At 45.4% G+C, this 7,488-nt stretch overlaps 1 pseudogene; it reads left to right on the top strand.

Moving 5' to 3' along the window:
* The first annotated feature begins 228 nt into the window (after positions 1 to 228).
* On the top strand, positions 229 to 396 carry LOC126541416 (U2 spliceosomal RNA; annotated as a pseudogene).
* Positions 397 to 7,488: the final 7,092 nt, after the last annotated feature.

Here is a 7,488-nt window from a genome sequence, read left to right as displayed (position 1 = left end):
CAGAGGTGACATAAAATTTTGTACAACGGTACGGACGCATTTGCCGTGTTTTTTTTTTATATATACATTCGCGTGGATGAACGACGGGAGCGCCGCCCCGACGGGCTGAAGAATACTAGACTCGTGTGATGTTTCGACGGGATCGCCCCCACGGGTGAGTGGAAGGAAAGAAAAGTGAATACGCGAGCGCTTGCAACGCCGACAAAGGGCAGTGCGAACGAAGACATGACCGATGCGGGTGAAAGTGAAGTATCTGTTCTTATCAGCTTAATATTTGATGCACTGTCTATTTAGACCCAAGGTATTAAATTGATTTTTGCAAGTTGGCGTAGTGCTTGAAGCCTCCGCCACGGGTCGGCCCGGTATTGCACTATCTCCGGGATCGGCGCACGATTTTTGCATACGCAGAACAAGAGTGTCCGGAACCCTAGCCATAAACAGCTTCGCTGTAAAAAAATGTACAATAGAAAGAAAATGGCAACTGTTAGTTAGATTCATCATTCATATCACATAATGCACTGAAAAGCACGTGGAGCCAACTTTAGCTATTTATGTTTAGCGCAATAAACATACGGACTCGGAGAAAGCAGGACACACCCGCAGAAAGTTCAAGTGCCTTTTCAAGTTCAAGTTCTTTGTTGATCACATGAAGATATGTACATTGGGTATGGTATAAAGATGGAGCCCTATAACTCTCGTAGGAGTTGTGAACGAGGTCTCTATGTTATATGCTGTTGTATAAACACTACAGTGCGTGAGAAAAAAGAATGCCTGAGACAGTACAAATAAGGTATATACTCATTGAGCAAATGACGCGAGCACAAACAAGCGAAGGTTAGTTTCGTAGCTGATAAGTGGCTGTTGTGCTGTTAGATCCGTTGGTAATTTATTCCAGAGCTGCGATGCGGCATGCGAATGTAAATGATTCGTAATAATCCATTGCTAAGCCAAAAGCCCTAAAGATTTGCCAACAAGCCCAAATGTCCACACTCTTTGAGCCAAGTTGCAAGGCATCAGGCATATGAGACAGCGTTGCGATAGGCGTACCTGATTAAACCTCGGGGGGATAACTTTACGGGGTTAGCGTGCGTCTTCGTAGTCACGTGTGTACGAAGTCCTTGAAAAGCAAACAATCTACTTATAGAAAAATAGCAACAAGAACGCCATGGTTTGCATGACACCTTCGTGCTGCCCAAACATCGTTAAAACAACAGAGCCGAAAACGTATTTTTTGAAAGTAAAACTTCATAGTTGTATTAGCACGTCCTGGGCTTGCATACTGTTTGTAAGTGTTATCAGCGTATGTTCTCGCACCCGTATACAGGCAAGGTCAAAAACACTTGCAGAATGCGGAATCTGAGATACTCTCCTGAGCCTAGACACTCAGCCTGGATTTCAAGTGTGCTACGTAAACTGCTGTATGCCAATAACGTAATGCTGCACTGTTTTAATGGCTGCAAGCTAAAGGTGGATTGGCAACAAGCGTCCCGCAAGCTTTCTACCATGCCTGCACATTTTAACGTGATGTAATTAGGCGGCGGGCAGATTAGCGCCGCAATTATTTGGCCTAGTTCATTCAACATAACGAGAAGTAAAGGCGCATTGTCAGTCCATGCATGAATGTGAAACCAAGAAGGGACTTTGCTTGTCTACAAGAAAAAATAATAAAAATTTCTGTGGTTTTACGTGCCAAAAGGACGATCTGAATATGAGGCCCGCTATAGTGGGAGGGGGGCTCCGGTTTAATTTTTATCACCGGGGGTTCTTTAACTTGCAGCAAATACACGGTACACAAACGTATTTGCATTCTTCTTGTATCGAAACGCGGCCATCGCGGTCAGGATCGAACCCGTGACCTCGAGCTCAGCAGCGCAACGCCGCAGCCACTGCGCTACCGTGGCGGGTGCCTGGCTGCTCTTCCTGCCTTTCTTGTGTGCCAATTTTGCGTTGTCTCATCACCTCGAAAAGCGTCGTCCCCTTACTGCTCGCAAATTAACTCTTATTTCAACTGTACTTTCCTAAGACTTGTTGGTTTGCTCTTGCTCATACAAGACAATGTTAAATGTGAAAGATTTTAGCTTTGTTTGACCATATTGTGTAGTTTCTCTATCTGTGAGCATACCTTCACTTCCCCTGGTTGTTAAGGGGCTGTGACATAAAAATAGACTGGATAACACAGAGTGTTCTTTACGTTGCAAAACACGGGTTACATTCTGCAAGCATAGTCGCGCAACGCAAACAAACACAAAGATACGGCCGCACTTGTGTAGGTAGAGTGGCTGAGCCGCTGACTCCGCACTGCGCTTGCGATGCGACAAGCGTTGGCCGCTCGCTTCGAGATCTGTAAGCACGACGCGTCGAGAGCAGTCATGGGGACACATCTGCGTCAATGTTATCGTGGCGCATACCTGCACTCCGGGCTCGTCGCAAGCGGCTACATTCGATGAACCCTTTCGCTTTATCAGCTGCGCTTTCCGCGCGTGCATTGTGACGAGACGATATTTACCGCTATATGCGCCCCTTTTTTGGCGCAACTTCAGCGTTCCTCGGGGTTCGAATGAGTGTTTTCGTGATGTTTTACTATTCAAACGAAGCTTTATTTGCTCCTTCTTCGGCACATTGCGGGTACTGTCCTGCGAGTAGACAACTTGGCCTACTGGGTGTGTACCACTGGGTATGTTCCTAAATAAGGCAACTTCTTGCTTGCTGCTGTCTTGCGCAACAGATAGCCTGAACCACTGTGTACGTGCCACGGGGTATGTGCCCCAATAGAGAACTTGCGTCACTGGGTGTGTGCCCAATTAGACAACTTCGGCCACTGAACATGTGTAACTGGGTATGTGCCACTGTGTGCAAACCTATTCTTGGCCGATGCCCAAGAATGATGATGTGCCCCTACGACACGAGGTGTATGGGAGCTTTAAAAGTGCCCACATATGTGTTGTACGTTTTTGTGCGCACACCTTTCATCAGCATTCTTCCTTCGGCAAGGATTGTGCATTCACCATATAATAGTACTAACTTTTTCGGAACATTTATAGGGTAGAAGAACACTTTCTTTATGTGTTGCTACACCAGTTCAGAACTCGACACCAAAGGGTAAAATTGATATGAGGCACATTCTTGGAGTTGTCGCAGCCTGACGAAGTATGTAAACTGTTGGGCAAAGAAGATTGGCTCGCCTTCTCCCACCGCCGACGTTTGGAGCCGTGGAAGCTATTTCCGACCGAACCTGCATCCACACATACGGAAAAGTTCAACTAAACATCCCGGCTGAGGGCTTGTCTAGTGCTGCGCTGGTTGCGGCTTTGGGTAAGTTATCCGATCGCATCTTGCACGATTGCGTCAGTCTGTTCTTGCCCAGCGTGTTGAACCGCACCGGTGATAGCAGGGTGAACGAAAGTGCGAAACGGTTTTGCAGCTATTGACAGCTATTGACTTCGTCGACTGATCCTCACTGCTTCTAGCCAGAGTCAAAACCTTACAGATTCAATGCCTCTAAAGTGTCGTACTGACACATGGCTTAAGAAACGCCAATAATATTGTTTTTCATTCTTTTTTTTGTGGTATGAGAAGAATTCACCAATTATCGTAACACCTGTTGGGAAAGAAGTATACCAACATAAAAAACAACACATTTTTACTGCTAACTGTGTTTGCAACCTTTCCCATGTGAAATATTTCTATGCTATGGAAGGATGAAGACTGGGATGTCCCTGACGCCTCCTGTCATTTGAGTCTGGAGATCTGCAACTGACAACATTTGAACGTGTTCCAAGTGTCTGACTCCTACTTTTGCGGCCTACATTCATCAACTTCTGTGGTTCTGCCTTGGTACTCAGGATATTAGGCACAGGATGTTCAGGGAGCTCGAGCTTAAGCGGAAATTTCCAGAGAAGTATACCTATTGGATAAGCAACACCAAATGCGGTAACACATTGCTGCATACAGCACTTCCATGCATCCCACCCAGCGGCATGTGTTTTATAGGTTCTCCTTCTTTCTTCATTTGTTATAGACGTTTCGTTCTACTACTGCTACTACGGCTACATAAGCATTGCCGTAAACCTATAAGAAAACTATACAATCACTAGCCCAGCAGCTTTGCCGGGATTGCGTCAGTGGTATATACTACGCATCTATAACAAATTTAGTCAACCTGAAATTACATTGCAGTTGGGCATTAAACATTCGTGCCCTAAGTGTCGCAAGACAGCAGTGGCGGGTCTGATAGCGGCGCCTACCACGGCACAACTCTAACATAACGTTGCATGCACACTTTTTGAATCGATCACTGAACCCTGGGTGGGGACAAACAACGTTCTAAATACCAGTAAAGCATTATCAATGTGACGATAGCCGTGACAAACGACACCATCAAACGACACTTTGCAGTTCTGGTTGTGCAAGTTGTCGTTTATACAATATTGTATGTTTGTGGGCGACTAGAAGAAAGTTACAGAGGCACTTAAGTATCCTTATGTGCATTGAATGACAAAGCATTCTCACTGTTCCGCGAGATACATTTACTTGCTCATGTGCTCAAATTGGGCAAAGGGAATTTTGAGGGTAGGTCACCCAAATTTCGGGGGTGGGACAAGTCAATTTTGGGAGTGGGACAGGTCGGTTTTGAGTGTGGGTCAACTCCGTTTTCGAATTGAGCAGTCAATTTTTTGGGTGTGAATTTCGTGAGTGGGCCAAGTCACTTTGGGAGTGGTCCAGGTGAGTTTTGAACGTGGGTCAACTCAATTTCAGAATTGGGCAAAGTCGATATTGAGGGTGGGCCACCCAAATTTTTGGCATGGGTGAAGTCAATTTTGTGAGTGCGCCACATCGGTTTTAAACGCAGGTCAGCTCAATTCTTTAATTGGGTAAAGTAAACTTAGTTGGATATGGGCCACGACGTCCGTCCGAGGCTGTCCACCGTGGGATTACGAAGTGCGAGCCTCAGCAGTTGCAGCGCTGGGAACGTGACGTCATCTCTTGATCACGTGGATTTCGGTACCATCGGATGTTAAAACAACGGACGCCGGATTTTCATCTTCATGGGCCACATAATGCTTCCTCATTAATATCAAACGGTATGCCAGCAAACGGTCTTGGCGAAGCACGAACGTCTGTCACACAGGCCCACATAGGTGGCATATAGACTTCGCACATAATACCACGCTACATTCAGTGCTAGAAGAAAAGGCGTGAAGTTGTAGAGAACCATCTTGCACGCGCGGGACGCAACACTGCATTGTCGGTCATGGGTAGCTGTAGCCTTCACGAACTCATTACATACAACTGTCTCATTAGAATGGCTGACTCACCTATGTGTGATAAGTGCAGATGTGAAGAGGCAATCGATCATCTCCTGTGCCACTGTTGCCGCTTCGATAAACAACGTCGATCAAGTGTGTCTTGGATAGGCGGGGCGACCCGCCTTATATACAGATGCAAAAGTCTTGGGAGCCTGTCCTCACACCTCCTTAACCCAGAAAGCCACTCGAGCTCTTCTGTAGTACATGAAGGCGACAGACATAGATACATTGCACCTGGCTTAGTGCCTGTGAAAGTGGGATCGAGACTCGTGTCTCCTCTATCTTCTTCTTTCACTACCACGACCCCCACCCCCGTGTAGAGTAACAAACTATAAAAAAGTTTAGTTAACCTACCTGCTTTTCATTTCTTCCTTTACTCTCTCTTTCTCTCTCTGTACACAGGGAAGAATGGCTACGTCAAAGGGCAGGCAAAGCGGACAGCGGCTAAGCCATACAGGGATGACAGAAAGTGCGAATATTTACGCTGTTCGATTGTTTCATTCAAAGCTTTACAAAAAGACCGGGAAAGTTTCTGATGATTCCAAACAAGTGCCATGGTGGTTACGCAGCAGCGGCTTCGGAGCGTTACTTAAAGGAGGCCATTGTGACCGGCGGTTTGTATGGCAACAAGGATGGTCGCCAGTCAAATTTTTCTTTCCCCCGTGCGAATACCACGCCAAGGATCCGAGACCGTAGTGCAAGAAGAACAAACTTTTCAAACAAATTTTTCCTTCCTCCGTATGCGAAGTATATCGATTTGTCTGATCTTCGTACTGGTCGATTCAGGCTTTCTTGTGGCTTTGTTTATTATGCTTTATCTCTCTTGACTGTCCTAAATTTCAAAACGATCTATACTTTTCTAAGTGCAGAATACTCTACGCACACGCACAATCGCTACTAATTGCGACGATTCAGCTTGTTGAGGTGGCCAAATCCAAAACGCCCCAAGCATCTCAAGGCGTTGGCTGGCCCGCGTTAAATTCATAACGGCGTTTAATGTCGCTTGTCGATGCATGCGTCCGTGGCGTAATGCTTTCAACGTCTGCACTCTGTGCTAGAGGTCCTGTGTTCGAATCCTCCCATTAGAGAGTATTAATAATGTTTATTTAATTGCTTATTGCGCAGTACTTTGTGCTATGTGCCGTGCACATAGCATACCCGCGACAGTTAGGTGTAGCTGCGTCTGCTGCGTAGAGCATACATTCTCGACCGACACAGGCTCGTCGCGATCGAGTGCCCCAGAGGCGGCTCGAGTTCAAGGCATTTTGGAATAGGGATGCCTTAATAAATAACAAACATCTTATTTATCTCCCGTTTTCTCTCTTTCTCTCTCCATTTTGTATGTTCTACTTGAAAGCAGCTTGACGTTGAGTTAGCAAAAATGCTGCCGCTTGGAGACATATACAAACTGGACTCTGGAAAAAACTTAAAACCTTCTCGCCTTTTCCTCTTGCGAAGAAGCGGTAGTTTTGACCGCAATTCGTCATTGAGTGGGAACAATCAGAACGACCTGAAGATCCATAACAGAAGAGGTTAATTAATGTTTATAGTTTTAATTTCACCTGGTATTAGAACGCTGGCAATAATCCAGGTGGTATTAGTTTTGAAAAGAGTTGAACGGCGCAATATTTAAACAGGCAATCGCTGGCAAGATTCGTGCAATGTGAAAACATGTGCGTAAGTTTCTGTGAATGCAGGTATGAATGCATGTGTTGCACAATTTCTGATGGGGGCTGGGTACCTTACTTGCAGTGCAACTGGAAAAAAAATTAATTCCCCTAGCGAACACGCAAAATCGAGTTTATGGGTCGTGCACGGCTGTCATGAAGCACAAAATAAACCCTCTGTCTAACAAATTCAAGTACTATACATCAGAATAGGAAGTTAGTAGAACACTATATTTACCTTTATAAACTGGCAAGAACTCTTTCCGAACCACCATTACGATGCGTGCAAAAATAATAAAATATGGACGTGACAGTGCTACGAGCACCTATTATGTATACCGAACGCATTTCTTTTTCTCATCACAGCTGGAAAATACGCAAAAAACAAGACAGCTTAGCGATGGAATGACTTATAAACATGGTAGCTATGACTTAACACCGTCCTCCCAGTGCCAACATTGCCTAAAAACACACCTTTCGAGATTGCCTACAAATCTTTGTAGCATGAATGGCAT

Source organism: Dermacentor andersoni, chromosome 2 (assembly GCF_023375885.2).
Source record: "Dermacentor andersoni chromosome 2, qqDerAnde1_hic_scaffold, whole genome shotgun sequence".
Taxonomy (NCBI): domain Eukaryota; kingdom Metazoa; phylum Arthropoda; class Arachnida; order Ixodida; family Ixodidae; genus Dermacentor; species Dermacentor andersoni.
This window is presented reverse-complemented; position numbering and strand designations above follow the sequence as displayed.